The 27653-nt window shown below is 40.4% G+C and overlaps 1 protein-coding gene and 1 pseudogene across 2 annotated transcripts in view; both read right to left on the minus strand.

Annotated features, from left to right (window-relative positions):
* ARMC4 (armadillo repeat containing 4) overlaps positions 1-27653 on the minus strand; it is a 141271-nt gene that overhangs the window by 17519 nt on the left and 96099 nt on the right. The window lies entirely within an intron of this gene.
* LOC102504016 lies at positions 26051-27510 on the minus strand (annotated as a pseudogene).

Raw genomic sequence — 27653 nt, forward strand, 5'->3', positions numbered from 1 at the left:
TATTTATTGAAAAGAATCTGCAAATAAGTGGACCTGCACAGTTCAAACCCATGTTATTCAAGGTCAACTATGTGTGCATGTGTGTGTCTGTGTGTATATACATATATGAGAATATAAGTTGTATATGTGATGTATGTTATAACAAAGAGAATGGAATGAAGTCAACTTCACTGTGACTCCTCAAATTTTAAGTCTCTAGCTGTGACCTGAGCTCAGACCATGTGACTGCCTGGTGGACATCTCCACTTGAATATAAAAATAGACATTAAATTTCTCATGGGCAAAGCTGAATTCCTGATCCTGCCATCTGAAACCTGCCTCCTCACAGCCTCCTCATCTCGATTCATGCCAACTCATCTCTCCAGTTGCTTGGGCTGAAAACCTTGGAATATCTTCTTCTCATAGACTTTATTTAAGACATGAACAAGTCTGTTGGCTCTACCTTCCAAATGTCCCCAGAACCTGACCTCTTCTCATTATCTCCACTGCTGTGATCTGAGCCACTATTATCTCTTGCCTGAACTTAACAATTAGGCCAAGATTTCAATATGCACAAAAGTGTGGAGCTGACTTTGAAGGTACAGCCTAAAGAAAACGAAGTCACTCAGACTGACAACTTAGGAGAATCTTTCCTTCTTTTTAAGAAGAAAAGTCAGAGGAGAGAAAAGACAAATAAGTGATCCACTGGGAGAATGAGAACCTAGTTTAGAAATGGAAGTGGGACTTTTTCAGAACCTCCACATGCAATACTTGACTAGGAAGTTGTTGGCATATCTGTGATGTGTATTCCCTCCCATCACTCCAAACCTTTGACTTTTTATTTTTTTGCTCTGTACACAGTGACCTTGTAAGAATGTTCTTGTTTTGTTTGTTGTTTTCTGGGAGTAGAAGGTAGTGGGGAGGATAAGAAAAAGGGGTTGAGCCCCAAGCCTAGGCCAGCTTCATGTGAGACAGAAACAACATGCTTCCAAGAGTGAGATGATCCATGACCCGAATCAAAACCTCAGAAGCTGGACAAAGTGTTGAACTTGCTCCAGATGAAACCATGTCACGGCACGGAAAGCAGAGGGGGTCTGAGTAGTGTTTCCTATGTGATAATGGGAGTGGCAGCCCTAGCCAACATCTGAATATGTTTTTGTAATATTAATAAAATTGTGACTTAAATGACATTTCATCTTAAAATAAGACAGAACATTTTGACCCAAACAACGTCACCTCTACCCTTAGACCTTGACCTTCTGAGTTCCATTGATCTTCAACTCTATCGTACGTTAACTAGTCAACGTTTCTAATTGTTACACCTGGGCCTTATTCATACCAGCAGCCATTCCATTTCTGCCGGTAATTGCTTTCTATCAGAAAACCTAACTAAGCAAGTCTCCAACGAAGACATAGAAGTGGCCAAAAGGCACATGAAAAAATGCTCAGTATCGCTAATTATCAGAAAAATGCAAATCAAAACTACAATGAGGTATCACCTCACGCCAGTCAGAATGGCCATCATTAAAAAGCCCACAAATGACAAATGCCAGAGAGGGTGTGAAGAAAAGGGAACCCTCCTACAATGTTGCTGGGAATGCAGTTTGGTTCAGTCACTATGGAAAAACAGTATGGAGATTCCCCAAAAGACCAAAAATAGATCTACCATATGATCCAGCAATCCCACTTCTGGGTATATATCCAGAGGGAACCTTAATTTGAAAAGATATAGGCACGCCAGTGTTCATGGCAGCACTATATTTATAATAGTCAATACATGGAAACAACCTAAATGTTCATCGACAGATGACTGGATAAAGAAGATGTGGTATATTTATATGGTGGAATACTATTCACCATAAAAAAATAACAAAATAATGCCATTTTCAGCAACATGGATGGACCTGGAGGTTGTCATTCTAAGTGAAGTAAGCCAGAAACAGAAAGAAAAATACCATATGATATCACTTATATGTGGAATCTTTAAAAAAGGACAAACAAACTTATTTACAAACCAGAAACAGACTCACAGACATAGAAAACAAACTACGGTTACCAGTGGGGGAAGGAGATGGGAAGGGATAAATTGGGAGTTCAAGATTTGTACATACTATCTAATATATATAAAATCGATAAACAACAAGTTTATTCTGTATAGCACAGGGAAATATATTCAATATCTTGTAATAACTTATGGTGAAAAAGAATATGAAAATGAATATATGTATGTTCATGTATGACTGAAGAACTGTGCTGTACACCAGAAATTGACACAACACTGTAAACTGACTATACTTCACTAAAAAAAAATATATACACACACACACAAACACACACACATACACACACACACACACACACACGAAGAAATTCTAGGTTCTAGAAGTGACAGAATGGGATCAAGAACACAGGAGGTACTTATCTCTCTTCATGGTCTCCTGCTCTGGACCACATTCTATTGCCCACCATGTCAGGTGCTTTTCTGTCACTGGGTTTAGCTCTCTTTTCTCTACCATTCTCCTATCATACTGATGTTACAGATTGAAATCCTAGATCTCAAGCAGGCTTCTGGATGATGCAGACAAATTGGTACAACAGGATACACATCCATGATGTCTCATTTTAATAGGCTCTCAATTCTGCCTGGCAATCCACATAGGTATCTCTCTCCTCTACTCAACTTTCTTTTTCTACAGTAGCTATTTAAAATCTTCTCTACTCTTGTCAAATTACCTAACCCACCACTTCACGTCCCTCCTTCTCAGTATGTGCCTTTGCTCCTACTTGATGGATCACAAAAAGAGAAGTTGTCCAGCTCCCTAACATCAGACTCAGATTTCCACTGCAAGTGTGCCCATCCTTTCCTCCTTGCCACCTGTCATGCACAAGAGCTGTCTCTTCTCCAGGCCAAATTCATCTCCTTGTTCTCAAGCCCTGTATTCCCCCACCTCCCCATTGCCTCTGAAAGCTTACTTTGCCATTATCCCCACTCTCTCTGATATCTTCACTGCCTCTCCTCTCTTCCTGCTCTTGTTTAAGCATGCTCTAGTCTCTGCTTTCTCAGACCAGAAACCCAAAAAAGAAAAGGGAAAACCACCAAAACCTCCTTCACCTCTCCTAGCTCTCATTCTTGCTCCTTCTTCTCAGCACAACTTTTCAAAGAGTGACTTTCACTTGCTGCCTTTCATTTCCTTACTTCCTTTTAAAGGTTATTAGGAATCTCGCTGCTTTGAATCCAGAGGACACTTTTGGTTCTTGTCTTTCTTCACTTTTCAATAACATTTGTCCCATTGGTCCAGCCTTTGTGCTTAAAATAACTTCTTCTCTTGACTTCTTTAAAAATAGCACTTTCCTGATTTGTTTAGATTTTTCCCCTTTTAGTACTCTCTATGCTGCTTTTGTGAACTCCTCTTTTGTTGCCCATCATTGTATAACTCAGGATACCATGTTATGTCCTCAAGCCTCTACACACCCTCCCAGACAAATGTCATTCACTCTCATTATTTCATGAACCATGGCTCTCAAATCTGCGTCTTTAAGGCTTCATAAACACACACATATATAGCATTTATATATTTGCATGTGATATCACATATCATATATAATTTATATAATATGTGATATATATAATATATATACACATATGTAAATATTTATAAATCACATCTTTATTTTATGTCTTCCAGGATGTTCAAAGCCAATTTCAAACCGCATAAGGCCATTAGCAGATTTTTCAGCCTAAACTTTGCAGGCCAGGAGGGAGTAGCATGATACATTTAAAGTGCTGAAAGGAAAAAACTTCCAACTAAGAATTCTCTACCCAGCAAGGCTATCATTCAGAATTGAAGGAGAGATTAAGAGTTTTCAGATAGCCAAAAGCTAAAGGAGTTCATCACCACTAAACCAGCCTTACAAGAAATGTTAAGGGGACTTCTTTAAGCTGAAAAGAAATACGCTAATTAATAACAAGAAAACATACCAAAGTAAAAATACTACTAGAAAAGGTAAATATATAGTAAAGGTAATGAATCAAACATTTATAAAGCAAGTATGAAGGTTAAAGACAAAAGTAGTAAATTTAAAACTTCAATAATTAGTTAGGGCATGCATAAAATAAAAAGATATAAAAGGTGACATAAAACATATAAAGCATGATGGGGAATAAAAATGTAAGTTTCTAAGGATGTGTGCAAATGTAAGTTATCAACTTAAAACAGACTTAACCCATTATATACGTAGGATGTTATATGTGAACCTCATGGTAACCACAAAGCAAAAATTTATAGTACATACACAAAAGAAAATGACAAAAGAACCTGAATATAACACTAAAGAAATCCATCAAATCCCAAAGGAAGAGATAAAGAGAAGAAGAAAGGAACAGAGGGAACTACAAAAAAGATAACAATGAACAAGAAGGCAGTAAATACATACCTAGCAATAATAACTTTAAATATAAATGGACTAAATGCTCCTATCAAAAGACACAGAGTGCTGAATGGATGAAAATAAAAGGGCCAACTATATATTGTTTATATGAGGCTCACTTCAGAAGTAAGAACACACACACTGAAAGTGAAGGGATGAAGAAAGATATTCCATGCAACTAGAAATGAAGAAAGGTGGGGTAGTTATACTCATGTCAGATAAAATACACTTTAAAACAAAGACTGTAATAAAAGACAAAGAAAGATGTTACATAATGATGAAGGTGTTAATCCAGCAAGAAGATATAACATTTGTAAATATATATGCCCCCAACATAGGAGGACCAAAATATTTAAAGCAAATATTAATGAGCCTAAAGGAAGAAATAAACAGCAATATGATAATAGTATGGGACACTTTAACACCCAACTTGTGTCAACAAATAGATCATCCAGAGTAAGGAAACATCAGCTGTAAATGACAAATGAAGCCAGATAGATTTAATAGATACATACAGAACATTCCACCCCAAACCAGCAGAGTATGCAGTCTTCTCAGTGCATATAAAGCATTCTCAAGGATAGATCACATGTTCAGCCAGAAAGCAAGTCTCAAGAAATTCAAGAAGACTGAAATCATATCAAACATTTTTTTCTGACCACAATGGCAAGAAATGAGAAATCAATTGCAAGAAGAAAATTAGAAAGACCACAAACATGGAGATTAAATAATTTGCTACTGATCAATCAATGGGTCCCTGAAGAAATCAAAGGAGAAGTAAAAAAAAAACCTACAAATGAAAACAGAAATAAGACATAGCAATTCCATAGGATGCAGCAAAAGCCATTCTAGGAGAAAAGTTCCTAGTGATACAGGCCTACCTCAAAGAATAAGAAAAATCTCAAATAAATAATCCAACCTTATATCTAAAGGATCTAGAGAAAGAAGAACAAATGAAGCCCAAAATTAGTAGAAAGAAGAAAATCATAAAGATCAGAGGAGAAATAAATGAAATAGAGACTAAAACTACAATAGAAAATATCATTAAGCTAAGATGTGGTTCTTCAAAAAAACAAACAAAATTGACAAACCATTAGCTAGACTCACCAAGAAAATAGAGAGAGGGCTTAAATAAATAAAATCAGAAATGAAAGAGAAGTAGCAACTGATAGCAAAGAAATACAAAGGATCATAAGAGACTACTATGAACAATTTTATATCACATTAGTTGATTATATCAAAACAGAAGAAATGGGTAAATTTCTAGAAACATAGAACTTTCTAAGACTGAATCATGAAGAAGTAGAAAATCTGAATAGATCGATTACTACTGAGGAGACTGAATCAGTAATCAAAAACTGCCCAACAAACAAGTCTAGGACCAGATGGCTCAATGGTGAATTCTACCAAACATTCAAAGAAAATTTAATACCAATCCTTCTCAAACTATTCCATGAAGTTGAAAAAGGAAGAAACACTTCCAAACTCATTTTATGAGGCCAGTATATATACCCTGATGCCAACGAAAGAAGAACACTACAAAAAAGAAAAAAGGCTAATATCCTTGATGAACATAGATGCAAAAATCCCCAACAAAATGTTAGCAAACCAAATCAACAATACATTAAAAGAATAATACACCACGATCAACTGGGATTTATTCCAGGGATACAAGGGTGGTTCAAAATCCATAAATCAGTCAATATGATTAACAAATTACAAAATGAAGGATAAAAAAAAATATCATCTCAATAGATGTAGGAAAAGCACTTAACAAAGTTCAGTATCCATGTATGATTTTAAAAACCCTCAACAACATGGATATTGAGGGAAAATACTTCAGCATAAATAAGGACTTATATGACAAACCCACAGCTAACATCATACTCAATGGTGTATGGTGAAGAGCTCAAAGCTTTTCCTATAAGATTAGGAACAAGACAAGGATACCCACTCTCATTTTTATCATTACAAGTCTCAGCCATAGCAATTAGGCAAAAAAAGGAATAGGAGGCACCCAAATTTGAAAGGAAGAAGCAAAACTGTCACTATTTGCACCTGACATGATACCATATTTAGAATAAACCCTGAAGAGTCCACCAAAAAAAAAAAAAACCTGTTAGAACTAAAAAATACATTCAGTCAAGTTGCCAAATACAAAATCAATATAGAGAAATCTGTTGCATTTCTATACATTAATAATGAACTAATAACGAAAGAGAAATTAAGAAAACAATATCATTTATATTGCATCAAAAGAATAAAATATCCAGGGATAACTTTAACCAAGAAGGTGAAAGGCCTGTATACTGAAAACTATAAGACAAGGATGAAAGAAATTGAAGAATAAACAAATAAATGGAAAGATATTCTGTGCTCATGGATTGGAAAATTAATAGTTAAAATGTCCATATTACATAAAGCAATCTACAGATTTAATTCAATCCATCTCAAAATTCAAATGACACTTTTGATCATAATAGAACAAATAATTCTAAAATCTCTATGGAACCACAAAAGACCCCAAATAGTGAATAGCAGTCTTGAGAAGGAACAACTAAACAGGAGGTAGCACACTCCCTGATTTTAAAGTATACTACAAGGCTGTAGTAATCAAAACAGTATGGTTTTGCATAGAAACAGACACACAGATCAATGGAATAGAATGGAGAACCTAGAAATAAATCCACACATATATTGGCAATTAATTTACATCAAAAAAGCTAAGAACATATACATGGAGAAAAGACAGTCTCTTCTATTAATGGTGCTGAGAAAACTGGACAGCCATAGGCAGAAGAATGAAACTAGACTATATCATACACCATACACAAAAATTAATTCAAAATGGATTAAAGACTTGAATGTAAATCCGGAAACCATAAAATTCCTAGAAGAAAACACAGGCAGTGAGTACTCTGACATTGTTCTTAGTGACTTTTTATGGATCTGACCTTAAAGGCAAGGGAAACAAAAGCAAAAATAACCAAATGGGACTACATCAAACTAAAAAGTTTCTGAACAGCAAAGGAAACTGTCATCAAAATGAAACAGCAGCCTACTGAATGTGAGAAGGTATTTGCGAATCATATATCCAGTAAGGGTTAATATCCAAAGTATATAAAGAACTCATACAACACAAAACCAACCTGATTAAAAAATGGACACAGGACCTAAATACACATTTTTCAAAGAAGACATACTGATGGCACATGAAAATATGTTCAATATCCCTAATTATTAGGGAAATACAAATCAAAACCACGATTAGATACCACCTCACACCTGTCAGAATGGCTATCATCAAAAAGACAAGAAATAACAAGTGCTGGTGAGGATGTGGATAAAAGGGAACCCTCATGCACTGTTAGTGGGAATGTAAATTGGTGCAGCCACTATGGAAAATAGTTTAGAGAGTCCTCAAAAAATTAATAGAACTACCATATGACCTAGCAATTTCACTTCTGGAATTTATCTAAAGAATACAAAATCACTAATTTGAAAAGATATATGCACCCTTATGTTCATTGTAGGTTATTTATAATAGCCAAGATATGGTAACAACCTAAGTGTCCATCAGTGGATGAATGGATAAAAAAGAAATAGTATTCCACTGTGTTCAGTCATAACAAAGAATGAAATCTTGCCATTTGTGACCAACCACATGGATGGACCTAAAAGGTATTATGTTAAGTGAAGTAAGTCAGAGAAAGACTGTATGATTTCACTCACATGTGAAATCTAAAAGAACAAACAAACAAAAGCAAAAACAAAACAGGAACCCACAGGTACAGAGAACAGATTGGTGGTTCCTAGACAGGGAGGGGGTTGGTGGGGGCAAAAATGCGTGAAGTGGGTCAATTCCATGGTGATAGACTGCAACTAGACCTTTGGTAGTGATCACTTTGTAGTCTACAGATGTTGAATTATAATGTTGCACACCTGAAATTTATGTTATATGCCAATTTTACTTCAATAAAAAATTAAAAAGATTGAATATGTAGAAGTTAGCAGAATAGCCAATGTCAGAATTTCCAGCTTCTGGAGAAGACAAAATGGGATCAAGAGTACAGTGGGGAGGAATAGCCTGGAGAAGAAATACTGAAGTATCAGAGAGAAGATGTTTATACTGAATGTAGCTACACATAAATTTATAGGTGTGGGACCCAAGTTGAGATATTTTCTGCCTATAACTTCAATTTCATTTTTAATGTTGAAGGCAAGTTCATGTGAGTAATATTCCTACTAAATACAGACATGGGTTTATAACTGATAATTTCACATAGAAATATTTTAAAACAATAAGAGATATGCACTCTTTATTAGAAACAGTTACCATCCCACTTCTGGGTATATGTCCAGAGAGAACTCGAATGAATTCAAAAAGATACATGCACCCCAGTGTTCATAGAAGCACTATATACAATAGCCACAGGAAGCAACCTAAATGTCCATCGACAGATGACTGGATAAAGAAGTTGTGGTGTATTTATACAATGGAATACTACTCAGCCATAAAAAGAAGAAAATAATGCCATTTGCAGCAATATGGATGGACCTAGAGATCGTCCTCCTAAGTGAAGTAAGCCAGAAAGAGAAAGAAAAATACCGTATGAGATCACTCATATGTGGTATCCGAAAAAAAAGAAAAAGAAAAAGAAAGGACACTATGAACTCATCTACAAAACAGAAACACACTTGCAGACTTAGTAAACAATCTTATGGTTACCTGGAAGGGTGGTGGGAGGGGATAAATTTGGGAGTTTGAGATTTACAAATGTTAGCCAGTATATATATAAATAGATTTAATAAAAGTTTCTTCTGTGTAGCACAGGGAACTATGCTCAATATCTTGTAATAATCTTTAATGAAAAAATATGAAAATGAATACATGTATGTATATGCATGACTGGGACATTGTGCTGTGCACCAGAAATTGACACATTGTAATTGACTGTACTTCAATTTAAATAAAAAGGAAAGAAAACAATTATCTTAATTACATAATGGTGTTTTCCATGGAAGGATTTTATTTTGGTTTGCAGCTTTGCTCTAGAAAATGCTAAGAATTTATAAAATCTGATGTAAATCTGTAAAATTGAATTTTATCAAGCTAAGGAAAAATTCTAAATTTTAAAATTTAAGAATAAGGCTAAGCCAATAATTACTAAATATGGATATTTTAAAATAGATTTAAAAGTCCACAATATTCCTCAATATTGGAATCAGTCTAAATTCTTAATGTTATCTTGTTTGCATTTACATTTATCTCTAGAAATTGGCACATTATTAGAAAGAATTCAAAATCAAAAACATGTTAATATTTAAAATACTTTATTAGATACAGAATTCATCTCTCATGGGAGTAAAAATGGAAAGACTTCCAGAAGAGATGAAGCCAAAGAATTGAAAAGGCAAAAAGAAACCCTTTAGTTAAATAAACCACTTTCCCAATATTATTTTGATTTCTTTTTAGCTTTCAAAAGCAGATTAATATGGAAAAATAAAGCACGAGGCTGGAGAAAAGAGCCACAATTTTTCTTCTTCAATGTCAAAGAAATAGCTTTCCCTGCTCCTACTAAATTGGAACTAAGCTCATAAGGTTGAAAATAAATGACTAATTTCTTGGGAAATAATCTTAAGGGAAAGATTCTTTTGGCCCAATAATTGCTTTTCTTAAACTCCAGTTGACTTAACCTCATTCTCAAGTCCTCCTCCATCTTCTGTCCATCATACCTTGTTGGTATCAAGTACACCTTAAAAGTCAGGCTTGTCGCCTGCTACCCATTTGGGGAATGTCTTCCTTCTCTGGTAGTCTGTGGGCAGGAATAAGTCAAAAGTATTGTGCTTTCTTCATTTTTCTTTTAAAAATGTATTTCTGATGTCTAAGATCTTTAAAAATGGGACCTTAAATACTACCACAAAATTTCACAAAGTAATGTTTCTACTAACTCTGAAAAAAAAAAACCTAATAACCCTCCAAAACATTTTAATACATAACTAAATATTAATTTTCATCTTCTCTTTTTGCTAAAACAACATAAGATGGTACTTCTTAGTCTCATCCGTATAAGAACCTCAAATTTCAGTGAAAGAAACTGAATGAGTTTTATAACAGGATGATCCTTCTTCCTCTTCTGGCAAAGACCATGTTCATTTGAGAACCCATCTTGCATCGTTTTTCCCAAGTTAGCTGTTCAGAACTGCAGGGTTGGCTCTAAGCAGAATATCTAGGCCAGAGATTAAATAAAAGTTTTTTTTCAGCAGTGAAATTCTTTTCCTTTCTTTTTTTTAAAAAAAATTTACCAAGTATGAATTGATGTAAGCATTGATATATATCTAATTTCCAGGCTTAAGCATATTCAGAAGCAAAATTTACATAAATTTATCATAAAATACTGAGTAGCAAGAGCAATATAATTTTATTAACCCTGGAGCTATCTTGGAATATCAATAAGAATATTTAGGACTGGAAGCTGATATTGCAAGCTGGACTGATGATATCTACCCCTACCAGGTGCAGATGTGTTTGTTCAGTCATGTGTATTTTCTCTAATTTTAATGAGCAGTGCCCAGAGCTGGAAGAATGTTTAACTTACTGTCTAGGTGAACTATATAAGATAATACCTCTATAATTTTTCGAAAACTGTTTGTTTCCACTTAAACAGAAGCATTCCTTAGCTGTTCATTGATTCTTAACAATTTTATTATAAATGTAGTTCTCCCAAAAGGATAAATACATTAAACTCTGAAAAGTTCTGATACATTTCTTCCATATCTGAAAAATGGTCATAATAAACTTTATATGATTTAGTGATTTTTTCCTAAGAATGTAATTTTACTTTTTAATAGATAAATTCATATACTCTTTCTAAAATTCTAAAAAGACTTAGGAATAGAAGGTCCCAGGAACCTTCGAAAAGTAGAAGAACTCTTTTCCTTTTTTCCCCCAAATAGAACCTTAAATCTTCTATGAAATGCACGTATTCATGAACATACTCTTGTAAGATAAAATAGAACATCAGAAGAGAAAGTAGGGCGTGGGGTTCTAGGACCCTGCCTGTTCCTCCTTGTCCCCATGTGGACCTTCAGGGTACCTTCTCCAATTCCATGATACACAGAAAACCCCTCGTCCTCATAATCTTTGGCCTCTCACAGCAGGACACCTCCCCTTGCTGCTCAGTCCACACAGACCTTCTCAGTCCACACTTATCCTCCCACAGTTGCCTCAAACCACTGCCTGCACCATGATCCGAAAACTGTCTTCCCCCGAGTTCTGAAAGTCTCTGCCAGATGTTTGGAAACACACAGTTTAAACACATTCTGTTCAGTTTTAAGTGAGTGATAGCCTTGTTTATATTCCCCAGATTTCAAAATTTGTATTTTTAGGCTTATGAAATTTCAAATTATATGCCAAAATGATCCATTTTAGGCAGCACAAATGAAATAGTTGTATTTAGGAAGGTCTTTGGGGCCCCTCTGAGATGATCCATGTAGAATATTGTTTCCATGTTGCAGTGACCTGCCTCAGAGTCCTCCTGGGACAAATGTGATGCGTCATGTTCCCGAGTCTGCCCCAGGACCAACACAGAGTTCTGATCAAACACTTTTATAATCCCTTCAACCTTGCTTTAAAGTCAATTTGGATACGAGGTACTACAGTAGCTTATTGTGTCCACACTCGTTTTGTGTTCATCTAGCTCTCCCCAGTGTTTATCTCACACTCCCGGCTAGGTTCTCCATTTAAGTTTGCTTTTCTCTATCACGTTTCTTTGGGTGTGTTGAGCACAAGTAGACAGGTCTTTCTTTGCTTGCTATATCAGTCAGGAAAAGATGCTTCTGGTTACCTGTGATGTGATGTGGGGAGCACTATGGGGGTGGCACAGTCTAGCCCTTGAGGAGGAGAGAGGGTGAGGAGCGAGGCACGTGGTGACCGGTGGCCCAGGGGAGGAGGACCCAGGGCAGAGCAGATAGCTGCCCAGCTTTCCGGCTGTTACGTGGCCCCATGGCCCCACACTCATGGACTAGGTGGGGGGGAGGGGGTCTCCACAGCAAAGCCGAGGCAGGACACAGGCTGATGCTCAGGCAGGCTTTTCTCAGTCCAGCATCCCCCAGCCTCCACCAGAAATGACATCCTGCAAGCGTCCCACCACTATAGATCCAGGGAAGGTGGGGAGGGCGGGTCCCCCTTGAGAAGGTAGGGTAGAACAGTAACAGTGACCAACAATTTCAACCAACAGTTAGTGCTTACGACGTATCAGACGCCATCAAAGTGCCTTAGATACACTAATTCATTCAACACTCTCAACAAACCCAGGCTTAAATATTACTACTAATATTTGAGTGTTACAGGTGAAGAAACTGCAGCACAGAGAGATTAAGTCACTTGCCTGAAGTTATACAGCTTAGTAAAGCCAGGATTTGAATGCAAACTCCAGGTCCCATGCTTTTACCCATCATGAACACTGCCTCCTTTGGCATAAGCGCCCATGAAGAGGGAGCTGGTCTGGCTTGGTCCCTGGACACCCAGCATGGGCATTCCCTGAGGTGCAGCTGGTCTCCCTGGCTGTTGGGCCATCATGCCCATATGCAATGCTGCCAGCTGACTCCATTTGCAGTGGTTCTACTCAGTGGGGCCTCTTTGTGTCTGCAAACCCTCCCTGTGGGTCCCCTGGGAACGTGTGGCTCCCCTGCAGAGTATATGCAGTCCTGGGGTCCAGGCCGTATCTGTGGTTGATGTTTTAGACATTTGTCTCCACCCATGGTGTGCCATGGCCCCTGTGCCATTTTGGACTTGCAGTCAAGCACACCCAGGGCTTCTCCTGCAGGCGAACCCTTTCCTCTCACCTGTGTATCCTCAGGGGCTGAGTCAACACTATTTTGAAGTTAAGGTGCTCTGCATAATTCAGCTCCAGCCACAAACAAGGCTGAGGAGGTTTTTAGAATTACTCCTCTGGTCCTTCCACTCATTTCCATTCATACCCCTTTTTACATGTACTTGATTTATTTTTCTCTGGTACATGATAAAACTTATGAGCTACTCTTCTGCACTCTTTGGGGCACAGTGATGCTGGGTATCTGTGGTTTAATATTCCTAACAGCTTACTTGCGTTCACAGACCGCACTTCATTGTGTACACTGTTGTTCAAATTGTTCCATAAGATTCTCCAAGTACAGACCCTTGAAGAATGTTGCCGAGGAATAGCTGCTTCCTCTCTCCACTCTGTCTCTTGCCCCTGTCCCCTGGTTAGGTTCCCTGAACGTAACAAGCCTTACCTCTTCCCCCATCATATTATTATGCCTCATAAACACACACACAGACACACACACACACACACACACACACTTTTCTTTTGAACTGCTTTGGTGTAGAACTTTGTCACAAACATCCTAGAAATCTATGTAATGACCAGTTTGCTCCTTTTGGGGCAACGAAGGATCCCAAACTATCTGTGAGCACGTTTCATGAATTACCCAAATATACTTAACCAGCAATACTATTTCCCCCTCCAGCTTTGTTGCTTCACACGTAGGGCAAAATGACTTAATGGCACATTTCAAGAGGACACGTCCACACGCAGGTCTTAGTCTCCATGAGCCCATGGTATGTTAGTGCCCTCGTGTAGTAAAAGTAAACATCTCTTTTTCAGCCTATCCACTTAGTCTGACATAAGCAGTTGCTGTGAAAATTATCCTAATGAGCATTAGAGGAATAAGTGATAGAAATAATTTTTTAAATTATTTCAGTAAAGTCGGAGGGTCTGAAAGAATCAGTGCAAAATGGCTTTTCCAGTTTGGCAGTGGCTGGTGGGATCTATGATGAAATGTTTACCTTAACGCAGCAGACTGGACTTCTCCTTTGCCCAGCCTTGCTTTTTGAAGTTTTCCGTTTACCACAAAATACATAATGAAGGGCAGTTAAATTCACTCTGAACCCCCAGCTACATGACCATGACATATCTGGAGGTGACTGTGAGGTGCATTCCCGAACGTGGTGCAGTGCCTTCTAAATTTACAGCCTGATTTCCTGCTGCCAGTTATGACTGCCAGATGATTCTGACAGCGCGGCCAGTTTGTGGTGTCCCGAAAAATCATCAGCAATTTGAAAACATTAGCACCCGGCAATAGTCATGCTTTGCCCCGATTGCCTGTATTTATCACCTCACTTTTCCAGGGTACAAACTAAAAAAAAAAAAAAAAAATCAAAGAGAAAAATTAAACTTCTCTAGCAGCAAGGAAAATATAGAGCTGAAAACCAACTGTGTTAGAGGAACTCGGCCCTTTTCTGTAATTGTTCACAAATTAAACAATTTGAGCTCTGGGGCTTTGTGTGGCTACATGGAAGAAAAATATTGCCATACGCATCCCTCCCTCAAATTTTCTTATTTGGTGTTCATATCTGCAGAATATTTTGATATTAGGACTGAAATTCAGGACTGAAAATGGGAAGAGGTTGACTGCTTCATTCAACGGATACTTATGATGAACTGTGCCTGGGAATCAGAAGTGGATGAGACAGGCCTGGCTCCTGCCTTCAGGGGAGCCCGCAGTGTCCTGAGACCAACAGCTCTGTCATTACAGCAGAGAAGAGACACACAAGTCTTGGGGGAGCATCGATGGGGGCGGGGGTCAAGTAGACATCCCCGAGGGACAGGAGTGAATCTGAAGCCGCACAGATGGACCTGAACAACACAAGGTGTGGTGTGGGGATCTGGAGGGGCCCCGGGCAGAGGAAGGGCAGTGGGGCCACTTAGTAAGGACTTGCAGGCACAGAGGGGCCAGCAGAGGAGTGGCATCCAGCCCCCCAGCCCCCGCACTCCCCTTGAACATCCCAGCTCTTTGCCAGAAGCAGCCAGTGCTCGCCAAGCCGTGTCCCGTGAGCATGCTAATTTGAGTCCAGGATAAATGGTTTTCACATAAAGAGCCCCAAATCTAGTGGTTTAAACAACCTAGAAGTTTGTCTTCCCTTATGTGATGCTGCAAGTGATCCGGGGCTGGTAGCGCCTCTCTGCCATCTTCGATGTGTCGGCCAGTCTCTGAGCCTGAAGCTGCCCATCGGTCCCCATCCCTCAGGAATAGGGAGGGGACCCGAGGACATGCACACACCCCCGATGCAGGGCAGGAAACACAAGTTGCATGCATCACTCCTTCCCACTTTCCATTCCTGAGAACTTAGTCATAGCGTCACACCGAGATCCAGGCAAGGCTGGGAAACGTACTCTGTGCTGCGCTGAGACCATCATCAGAGAGGGGAGGATGGATGTTGAGGGACACTTAGCAGTCCCTGCCACAGGGAGGCTGCGGAAAGAGGGCAAGATGGTGGCAGAGAGGCAGGACAGGACTCAGATCATGCAGGGTCTTGCTCCAAGCAGAGAAGACCATGTTAGTGTTTTTAAAAGTACAGGGGCAGATTTATGAGTATTTGTCACAGCAAAGGCTGGATCGGGGTAGACACAAGCCAAGGTTTCCCAGTGTGTGTCTCATTTAATTGTCACATGTCTTTGTTTACCAATAACCCAACTTCTGCATTCCGAGGCCATCTATCTGAGTCATATGGTCTCTGAAGAAACTGCCTGAGAGCTTACATTTCAAACAAAGTTCTTGGTGGATATAGACAGAAACCTGAAGTGTTCTATATCTGTCAGCTCTTGTACTGTCAGTGACCCTAGGATGCACTGAGTTTACATATGATCACAAGTCCCAGCAGACGCACAACCTAAGGTGCGTAGGTGGGCGCACCCACACAGCGGTGTCTGTAGACACGAGCACATCCTGCATCCTGGCCGGTGTGCAGGAGACCCAAGCCGCTCTCAAGGGTGGCACAGACTGGCCAGCAGCCTCTCCGAGGGGCATCAGATCCCGCCACGGATGCAGGGCCCACCCGCAGGAGCAAGGCAGCAGATTCTGTCCATGCTGGAAACGTGGGGGCTGAGGACGCGGGAGCTGCTGTGTGAGTCTGGGTTCAGCTGGAGGAGCACTTTAGGAAGACACCCACCTCACACCCACAGCCTCAACCTGGCAGAATGCTACTCCTGAGGAAAACAGGAGCAGCATTCACACGCACCCACCGTCAGGCAGGCTCTTTGCACATATGAGTGTGCACACGAGTTCGCTTTCTGTACATTCATTCTTGTCATTTCATCCTCAGGGAAAATACTGTCACCCTTCTAGAGCTGATGAGGACACAGAGCCCAGGGAAGCTGGGTGACTTGGCAGCTGTACCCGCAGCCAGGATTCAAAGCCAGTCTGTGTGGCACCAAACACATGCTCATGTTCGGCCAGGATTCAAGGCCAGCCTGTGAGGCACCAAACACATGCTCATTTTCCTGCACCCCGTGTTAGTTACTTAGTAAGTAGTTTTCTCCCTCGATTTATGTTTTCTAAATTGCATCAGTGAACTAGCTTTGGGACAGCTGTCTAAATTATACGTATTGTTATTATGTATCTATATGATCTAAAGTGAATTTTTTCCCCAAACCTACCTAAATTTGCATACAAATCACTGGCTATCTACTACAAAAAGTACCTCAGAAAGTTCGCATGTTCTCATGCTTGAAAAATGGCTTGTGTCCTGACAGCTTGTAAGCTGTCTTCATGGTTCACTATCAAGTCATTCTTTTTATGAAGGGTCATTACTTCTTTTGGGATTTCAATGAAGATGAAAAATACAGGTAAGCCATACTGGTGGCTTGGATTTCATTATTAATGATAAGGGTTATCAATTGATTGATGAATAATTAGGTTCTGATTAATAATCATGTATTAATTTAATCGAACAATTATCAGAGCTAAAACTTTTTAATGGTGCTGAAACATGGAAGACTGATTTAATGAAAGTCAGACCTAATGAGAATAGCTTAGCGAGTCACGACTAAGGCTCAACATAAATGGGGCTCCTTTCTCTTAGCACAGGGCTTTTGAGACTTGTCCGTGTTTTGGCACATGTCACTGGTCTGTTCCTCCTTGTTCCTTCCTGTATTCCACTGTATGAGTAAACCTACGGCTGTTTATCCACTCCCTTTTTGAGGGACACTTTGATTGTTTCTACGTTTGGGTGATTATGAATTGTGCTGTTTTAACTATTCAGAGAGGTGTTCGTGTGCACCTGTGTTTCTGTTTCTCTTGGGTAGATTATCCGGGAGTGGAGGTGCTGGCTCACGTGGTAAGTGCATGTGTAACTCTGTGAGAAGCTAGCAGACTCTTTTCCAAGGTGGTTGTATCAGGCTTGCATTCTCATCAGCAGCGTGTGAGGGTTCCGGTTCCTCCGCATCTTTGCCAGCACTTGGTGCTGTCAGTCTTTTGCGTTTTAGCCATGCTGATAGGTGTGTGGTGGTTTCTCATGAGGTTTTGATCCCTTTCCCCTGATGGCTGGTGGTGCCAAGCATCGGCACGGGCTGGTTTGCCATCCGTGTGTCTTTGCTGAAGTGTCCAGATATTTTGTGAATGTTTAATTGAGTTGTTTACCTTCTTTTTATTGAGTTGTAGGAATTCTTTATGTAATTTTAATAATACAAGTCCTTTGTCAGATATGTAAAAAGAAAAAATACATATATAATGAGGACTTGCCCTGGTTTTGCAGAAAAAAGTTGGACTCAGTGTTGCTTAAGTCAGGCCCTTGAGTCCCCCTTCCAAGTCCCAAACTGCCCCACTGTGAGGCTTTCCAGGACTTGTACAAGCAAAACTGAGGGCACATTTTGGTGCAAGGAAGGCACATTCTTCCAGATTGATTTCCAGATGTATGATAATGTGTTGACAAAAACTCATAATTTCACTTTAAGCGAATCAGCATCCTTGCTGCTCCCCCAGTCATCGTGAGGACACCGCATTTCCATCTGCACTGCCCTCTGACCATGCGCCGGCGGCTCTCCCAGACCTGTCTCTAGGTGATCATGCAACACATCTTGGATGAGTGTTTCTGCCCTTCTTTGGCAAAGATGACAGTGTTCAAAGAGGCTTTCATTTTTACATCTCTGCACGCAAATTGGAATAAAAATATCGGGTCGACATCCTGACAAGTAGTTTCATTGGCAAGTGCCCATCTAAGAAAAAGTACCTTAGACATTTATTTTCACAGAAATTTGATCACATTTCCCCCAATCAGAAAATCATGGTCTAGTGAAAATATTAACATCTGCAGTAGTTGTGTGCATATTTTAAGTTACTTCTCAGAATAAGCAGAGGTATAAATAATAAGCCCCACGTTGTACAGAGACCCCCTGAAAACTGCACGTCGGCTTTCCTTGCTGTAAATGGAGCATTAGGGGTGCTTTTCTGATTTTTTTTCCTACTCTGGCATGCAGACTTTAAACCTGGGTTATAAAGAATGTTAGCTTAAACTTCAGAAATATTTTTCTTAACGTCTACTCACAGGTAAACAAAGACCTAGAGAATGAAGCACTTTCTCCCAAAAGCATATCGGCAAACTAGGATATTACAAACAAGTCCTGACTTGTTAACCAGAAGGATAAGCCATTATGTTTGATCGCTCCTGAACCACAGACATCGTTGTTCTGATTCAAATCTGCATACTCTGTAATTAAGTTGATTTTAAACATGTAACTTTTGTTGAGCACCTGTACTTTTAAATTTGTGTCCAAAGACATTTCAAAGGGCGACATCATACACCGTGGCAGTGGGTCAGAAAATACAGAGAACACAGCCCCTGTGAACTGAGGACTTCTGTATTTTTTTTTAATAAAAAAAATACTGATTGATCCCGAAGGAAGTGAAAAAAAGGAGTCTTAGAAGGGAATGTTAATGCATGCATATTTTTGGTACATTAAAGACTCCAACGTGCTAATTCAAGCACTGTTTACTTTTTGTATATAACAGGATTGCTGTCTTCAAGGGAAAAACAGAAGATATTTTCTGAGTGCCAAAAACTACTTATTCATGAAGTCTGAAATACCATTATTATTATTACTATTAATTCTTACGTCCAGCATCTGTGAATAGCTTCTTATACGAGAAAACCATTTTGGGTCAGCTGGAGGCCAAAAGTAATGAGCTGGCCTCCTGCCTTTGTGTATTGAGTCCAGTAGCTGCCAATTAATAGAATTGATTTTTTTTCTTGTTTTTGTTCCTGGGATAAATATCAGAAAATGAAAATAAACAGTTGTTGGTGCTCTTCATAAACCTCCAATGGAAAGAATGTATTTCTCACAAGTTTAAAGACTGACAGCGCCGTGAGTAACCAAACAATTACGAGAAGCCGCCCGGTGTATTTCTGTGGTTTTGCAAAGGGGCCAAGTCGGAAGGAAAAGACATTCCCGGCATTTTCTGAAGCTAGATGAATACAGAGAAGAAATACAGATGAAACATGGAACTGCTCTCCAGAACGCCTGCCAGATTCCTCGACTTTTTGGCAGACTGATTGAATTTGGCAAATGTAGCCAGTAGCAATCTTTTCCATTAAAAGGAGCAGCATATACTTTATTTTACCATACTGTTTGTGCATTTTTGACCCTCCCAAACTGACTCTCTTTTTTTAGAAAGTGATTCTTTCTGCAGAGTTGGCTGCAATTTCCTTTATTTGAAACGGATCATTTATCACCAGAAAAGCTTCAGGGCACAGCTACTGTTGAAGGCTCCAACAGATCTACAGCTCGGCAGGAAAAGTGACTTTTTCTGAGACCAAAAGATTCTTTGATGTGTGCCAACAGTGTCTTATGCCAGGCTATCACCTTGATAGCCAAACCTGTTTAAATTTGATGGGTCCCGGACCGTACACTTTAGACAAGATAAGTTACCCAGTGCGTCATTTTCTTTTTGTGTGTGTGATCAGAAAAACTGTAATGCAGCCGATGTTCCTAATTTTGGTAACACGATTAAGTTAAGGAGAAGAACTCTCCAGCCCTGAATCTAAACTTCATGGACTCCAATACTCTTTAACCCTAATTTTTTTTCTCACCCGGCAGTGATTTTATTGTAAACTTACTAGGATGTGTAAGAAACAATCTCTAAAAATATGATGTTCAAGAACAGAAATCAAGGCCACGGTTTCTGGCTTCACCAAACTCAGGAAGGGAGGCTCACACCTGAGAGGTCTTAGATGCAACTTGGATGGAAATGACTTTTTGTTTTGACCTTTCATTGGTTTACACAAAACTAAAGAAAAATTTAAAAATTAGAGCATTCACCTGTTGCTATGAAGTTTTTGAATGCAACACAATGGGCAGTTTTGGGGTTTTTAAAAAGCCAAAAATTCAAGTAGCCTTTGTACAGCTGACAGTGACTTGGGTATACTATTGTTCTGATGTTATTTGCCATCTAGCACACTCTTTCTTAATCATTAAGTAGCAGCTAATTTAAAGCAAGGGAAAAACATTAGCTTAGGTATGAGAGCCAGATAAACCCTGTGGTTTCAATTTAAAGTTTGGAGCCAAGAGTGACAGATATAAAAATAAGAATCTATAATGTGCCAAGTTTGAAATCCCAAAATCAACATGTGAATGCTTCACAGGTTTATATGTGCATAAAATGAAGACTGTTTTGCATAGATTTTTAAATGGTGAAGAAGTGTCTTAAACTTAGGTTGACAGTATAATAATCTAATCACAAAGTATTTGACAAAAAAAGAGCCAGAAGTTACTGCTTAAATTTCAGAATGCTAAATCCATACCAGCAGTTGGCAATAGCTAGGTCTGGAATATTTTCAATAAAAATTATAAATAATTACCTCTCACATTTTATAATTTACATCCCTTTAACTCACAAAGCTTGCCTTATGAAAGAGTCCTTTAATAAAAATAAATAATAAATAGAGCTGGCCAAAGCTGTTAGCAGGAATTTATAATTTTAACAAACAAGGCACAACATTTTAAAAGTGTGGGGTGAAGTGGCCTCTGTACATCTTCGAAAGACTTGCAATGATAATGTCATAACAACAGTATATGTAACTCTAAAACACTGCCAATAACAGCATGATAATAAAAGACAGTGAGTGTCAGTTGACCTAACAATTTCTCATGTCGTTTGGTCCAGAACTCTAAATCATGGCTTGTCACATGAGTATACACCTTTACAAGTATCTTCCCAGCTCACCAGGAATGCTCCTAACTGTCCTTGTCCCTCACCCCCAGCGGCAGCCTTGGGAGCCATTTTTAAGACACCACACTGCTTTCTTGTCCCCAGTTGATTGGCCTAAGGATGAGTACTTTTCCCAAACTGAGCCAATCAGATTCCTTTCCCTGAGATGTTTGAATTGAAAGTGAAAATAATATGTGACCTCCCTGGGTGACCGGAGAGTAAACCTCACGGCAACAATGGAGACAAATGTGGAGAAACGGAGCGGAATCTGAGAAAGAATAAAATGAAACAGATATAGAAAGGAGGAGAGAGAGCAGATGAAAGAAAAGATGCTAAAAAAAAAAAAAAAAATGCCAGGGGCCTTTCTCCAACATCTTCTGAGGGCTCTGCTTTCTGGCTTGTGAGATCTGTCCAACGTCCATGTATCCTGTTTGGTGCCTCAGCTTCTTCAAGTTGTTCGTGCTGTTTGCAATTCATCAAATCCTGATGGATCCTGCATTGTATCTGCGGGGCACTGGGCACATCACTGAGACTATTGGACTGAAGCTTCCTCATCTTTAAAATGGGGACAGTAAACCCTGCATCCCAAGGTGACTGTGAATACAGTGAGAGAAGGAATAAAGCACCCAGCCCAGTGGCAAACACTCGGTAACCGGCTGCTTTTTGAAGAAGAGATTATCCTATAGTATGTATTTTACAAAATACATACAACTATTTATATTAACCAAATATTAGTCTAAGAAAAGCACTGTAGTCTCTTATTATTAAGCCTAATAGTCTAATATTTGCTAACTATTCTTTTAACAGGTAACTCCAAATTATTTGGTGAAATTTAAGATGAGAATGGGCATGCCAGCACTATGATCATCACTATGGCTGTTTCCCTCTTTCTAGCAGGGGAAGATGTTTGTGAATGGATCCCTAGTTCTTCCTATTCCCTTAATTTCTCATCCAATCTGCAGCGAAGCCCTGTCCGGGCCACCATGCTCTCACACACTGACCAGCTCACCAGCGCTAGCGGGCTCTTTGCTTCCACTCTCTGGCCAGCTCCCTGCATGCCTCCAAGAGAGGTCTTCTAGAGCCACAAATGGGAGTCATGTCACTGTTCTCATGACATGTTTTTGATGGCTTCTCAGTACACCAGAATAAAATCTCAATTCTTTCTCTGGCCTGGCAGTCCCCATGCCATGCAGCCCCCATCCAGCTCTCCTGACACATCTGCGTCACTCTCCATCCCCTCTCGCAGCCTCAGCTGCCCTGCTCTTCTCACAGTTCCTCAGAATCTCTACGCACATCCCAGCTTGTGCCCTCTGCACATACTTTCTGTCTGTAAATCCTTCTCTCTTCATTCTGTGTGTCTTGCTGAGCTGCACCTGCTCCAAGATGCTTTCTCTGACTTCCTGGTCTAAAGTAGGTTATCCCTCTGTGACTCTCCATGCAGCCCAGTTTGTTTCCTTCATAGCATTCGGCAAACTGGTAATTATTTTGTCCATGTACTTGTTTTCGACCAGATCCTTCTAATAGTGCCTAAAAGGGGTATGAAACTCTTGGTGTTACCCTCTCCTCCTGAATTCTGGGAGTGGTGAGAAGAAGGCCAGGTCCTGCCTGTGTGCAGAATCTGTATACCCTACCTTTATTCTATTTCTGTGAAAAAGGAGTACCCTTTCGAAGGGGGAGTCATTTCCTGGACCAGCGCTAAGCATACGTGGTCATTCTTGACTACACTTTTTAAGAGGTTTTGCCTCCAATTAGCAATGCATATTTTCCTCTGATTTCAATAAATTAATAACCAATATATCAGGATGGAGTAGGATGGAATCACCTCTTTTTGCAAATAGTTATCAGTCTTCTACCATTTGAAGCAGTAATTTATTAAGAGGGGAATTCAAATGCATATGAAATTACCTTTTAAAAGATTCTATAAAAACATGGCCCATTTCCAGATTAACTTCGTAGAAACCAAAAAATAATTTCTCACAGTAAAATATTTAAATAAATTTAAATGATAAACTGAAAGGGAAAGAAAGTCAGATAATTGATTAAAATTCTGAATAAAAATATTTTTCCAAGTTTTACATTTGAACTTCCATCTGGCATGATGTCAGTGGAGTAAAAGTACATAACTTAATTTAACAATTACTAAAATCAATCATACACATACCCTTTGAGCTAGCATTCTTCTCCTCAGCATATACCCAATCAGTGCTTATGTCCACCAAAAAATCATGTCAGGAATGCTCACAGAAGCACCAGTTGTAATAGACCCAACTCATTCTCATTCTAATAGGTCCAGGATTCTAAAAAAAAGTTTCATGTTCAAATTGCCCATTCACAAATTTTTCAGGAGCTGGATAAATACTATATAATTTGTGACCAATGTCTGAAATGATATGTAAAATAACATATTCCCTAGAATAAGCTAGAAATTGGCATGGAAAATAAATTAGGAAACCGTATCTGGAATAAATTAGAAACTGGTGTCATCATTTAAAAAAAAAATAGGCTGAAGCCACTTGTGGAGTATAAAGTCTTAAAAATAAAATAGAAACAGCCTATCTGCACACAAATCTGCACATGAAAATCCTGAGGGTTAGGAAGAGATTCAGCTGAATGAATAATAATAGTAATTTGTCTCCTTGGAAACAGTTGTGGAGAATGAATACAATTATATACATTTGTAGCAGATAAGCACAATTATAGTGGATGCTGTGGTGTGCTACACAGCCTAACAGAGCGGAAGAGTAACTGGCTGATGGAAAGTGATTTTTTATATTTATGATCACCTGAGAAGTAACTATAAAATTTAGCTTCTACACTTAATGAATTAATTAAGCATACACGTAGTATGAACCAGTTCTTCAAATTCCAGGATATTAGGACAAAAGGGTGTCCTCTCCACTATGAAGTCAGCAACGTTAGGGAAAATAAAAGATTACTTTATACTGAGGGTGGAAGACTTAAGGATTTTCTTGGTTAAACGGCAGTTTGGAATAAATATATGAAATACCTAAGAAGAACTTAGAAAAGTTACGGTGACCACATGTTCTGATCTCAAATCAGGAATTTTAGCAATTCATATAAAAAATTTTATAAGGGTATAAAAATTAAATCTAAGTCAACTTTGTAGAAAATGCTAAAACTGTATCAAATTTGAATAGCTAATAAAGGCAGTCATGGAAGAAATCGTTCAGAATTGTTTGATTCCTTTTTCTAAGTTTGCGTCAGAGCGTGTGCCTTCCCGAGCTTCTCAACCTTTACTGTGGGTATGAATCATCTGGGGATCTTGTTAAAATTCAGGTGCTGATCCAGCAGGGCTGGCAGACGGTCTGAGGTTGTGCATTTCTCACAAGCACCCCTGTGCTGCCCAGGGTCTGGGACCTCACTTTGAATAGCAAGTCCTTAGCCCTCCAGGTGAGGGCAAGGAAGGGCCCTAGACCCATCACCTCCTGGCCACAAGCAGTTTTTTCCATCAACAAACATTGCATGTTTTTCTGCTGACAGGAAGAAGGGTCAAGAAGCACTGTTCTAGGGGACAATCTTGCAACATATACTTTGATATCCTTTCAAGAGCAATTAAATTAATTGCATTGGCCAGGGGTCTGGCATTCTGGGTCAGATCTTATATTCTTGTTTTCAAAGCTTCCAGCTTTGAAGATAGTATTGTGAAGTAGGTAACACACAAATTCGGTCTTCTCTCAGCTAGAGGAAATTATGTTTTTAGAGGATTACCAGAAAGTCCTCCTCCTTGTCTTGCCTCTGAGACTGTCTCCACGCCTGCAGGGGGGCTGCAGAGTGGAGCACCACCACTGCCTGCTGGTGCTAACTGCACGAAGACCAGAGCCACACTCTCCCTGCTCAGCATGCCATCACTCACTGGAGCATTCTGAGTGTGCAGTCTTTTTTGGGTGGATTCAGCTTTCTGTGCAGTACAGCCATCATCTCTACGGTTCTCTAATCTTTTCCTTTGAAGAGGCTGACTTTGGAGCATCAGGGGGTGACAGATGTCAGTGATGGTCTGGCACTCTTGCCATGGAAACTCTGGTGGATCAGTGGTTCTCAAACTTCTGTGTGCTTCCCCCTCACTTAGGAGCTTGGTTCAAATACAGTTTCCTGGGTTATTATCCATGGAGACTCTGTGTCAGTTGATTTAGGTTATGGCCCAGCAACCTCCGTATTTTTAAACAAACCCCATATTGCTTCTAGATGGGTGGACTGTGGACCACACTTTGGGAATGCTGCTGTAATGGACCACAGTACGTTAATGTGGCCCAGGAATAACTGGGGGGGGGGTCCCTAATACCATAATATTGGGTAAGAAGATATGAGAGTTCTGACCCATAAGAAGTCATATGACTTTAAGAAAGGACAGTATTATTCATGATATGCTAAGAGGCCTGAGATTTTTGTCCCAAGTTTCCAGGTTTAACTTCAATTTCCAATTTAATTTCTTTTACTAGGGACTTCCCCTTCTATAATGTCATAATTAATGCTATTTATAGTACCTAGAAGTATGCCCCTTGGTGGTGGGAGATGTTTTTAAAAGTAAAAATAATATATATGAAAGGTGATTGTTACAAAGATCTTGGAATTTTGAAATATAGCTCATGTAGACCTAGAAACTTGTTACAGATTAGTGAAAAGGTTCTCCCCCCACCCCATCTACCGGGTCCCAGGCTTCTTTATTTAAGCACAAAGTGATTAGCGATGTGGGGATTAAAATCAACAGCATCATTGAACTTCACCTTCCCTCCAATCAGTTACCCCAAACTCCCTGCCCCACACCCTTTGTGTTCCCAATTCCTTTCTTAGTGACTGAAGAACTTAATCCCAAAGCCCTGGTACAAACCCCAGGGTTCTCTCCCTAGCACTCCCCTTCCTCTGCCCTCCACCCCATTCCTGGGAAGGGTAGGCACCTCAGTTTGAATGCATGGGAGAGCCCAGAGTGGTGACAGACACCGAGGGAAAGGCCTCACCCTCAGGGAATGGGACCGGGGAGCACAGTGCGGTGAAGTGAGGGCCCCCGCAGCCCGGGGTACTAAAGTGCGCCCTGGTGCCAGAGGAAAGGATACTGGTCCCCCTGAGCAAGGCGACCCAGCAGCCTCCAAATCCTCTCGTTGAGAACAGTCACTGCTTGATCGTTTGCCTTTCTGGCGACGGTTGCAGAAGCACGCTCGGACCACATCCTTCTCAAGCCCGAGCTGCTGGGCGATGTGGCTGATCTGCTGCGGGGTGGGTTTGGGGCACTGCAGGAGCATGCTCTCCAGGTTGCCTCTCACTCGGTTCTCGATACTCGTCCGCTTTCTCTCCCGGGCCTGCACGAGGGTCTCTGCTTTGCATACCTCCTGTAGATTCTCGTCGTTGTCGGCTTCCTCCACCCACCTCTGCAGCAGGGGCCACAGCTTGCACACGTTCTTGAAACTGAGCTGCAGAGCCTCAAAACGGCAGGTGGTTGTTTGGCTGAACACTTCCCCAGAGAGAGCCCCTAGGGTGAGCCCCACATCGGCCTGGGTGTATCCCAGGGTGATCCTCTTCTGCTTCAGAAGCTTGGCAAATTGTGCCAGGTCCTTCTGAAGAGCTTTGATGTCCTGGGACTCCTCGGGGCTTGGCGCCTGCTTCTCCTTGTCCAGCTTCCCGGCGCCAGCCGGGGCGGCCCAGGGCTCGGGGAGGCCCCCTCGGAGTTGCTCTCCACCCCAGCTCCCGCCGCGGCCTCGGGCTGAGGGGGCTTCAGGCCGCCTTGGGGCGCCAGCCCCACACCAACCTGAGGTCCACAGTAGGCCATCCCTCCACAGAAGTCATAGGGCAGGGGTCACGGGGGAAGCCCCCACACCTCGGCCCCCGGCCCAACCCCCGGCCCAATTACTGACCCACCAGGAGGCCCCTGGAAGCTCAGCCAGGTCCGAGGATCAACCCAGCCTGGCTCTGGCCCTCCTGGCCCATCGCCTCCACCGCCCGGCGGTGGCGAGAAGGCGAAGTCCAAAGCCAGGTGTCCCGCCATGGGGAAGGAAGGGGCCCCAAGCCGGGGGCCCAATAAAGCGAGGGCTCTCCAAGGGACAGCTCAACCCCTCTCTCCCTCCCCAATCCCACCCACTAGCCTTGACCTCTCGTGAAAAGGTTTCAATGAAGCCCAAAGCTCATGTATTTGGGAATTATAGTTTCAATTTTCTTAATTCTAAAAAATGTCAAGTATACACACACACACACACACAGCATAAAATACC

This window comes from Camelus ferus, chromosome 35 (genome assembly GCF_009834535.1).
Source record: "Camelus ferus isolate YT-003-E chromosome 35, BCGSAC_Cfer_1.0, whole genome shotgun sequence".
Taxonomy (NCBI): domain Eukaryota; kingdom Metazoa; phylum Chordata; class Mammalia; order Artiodactyla; family Camelidae; genus Camelus; species Camelus ferus.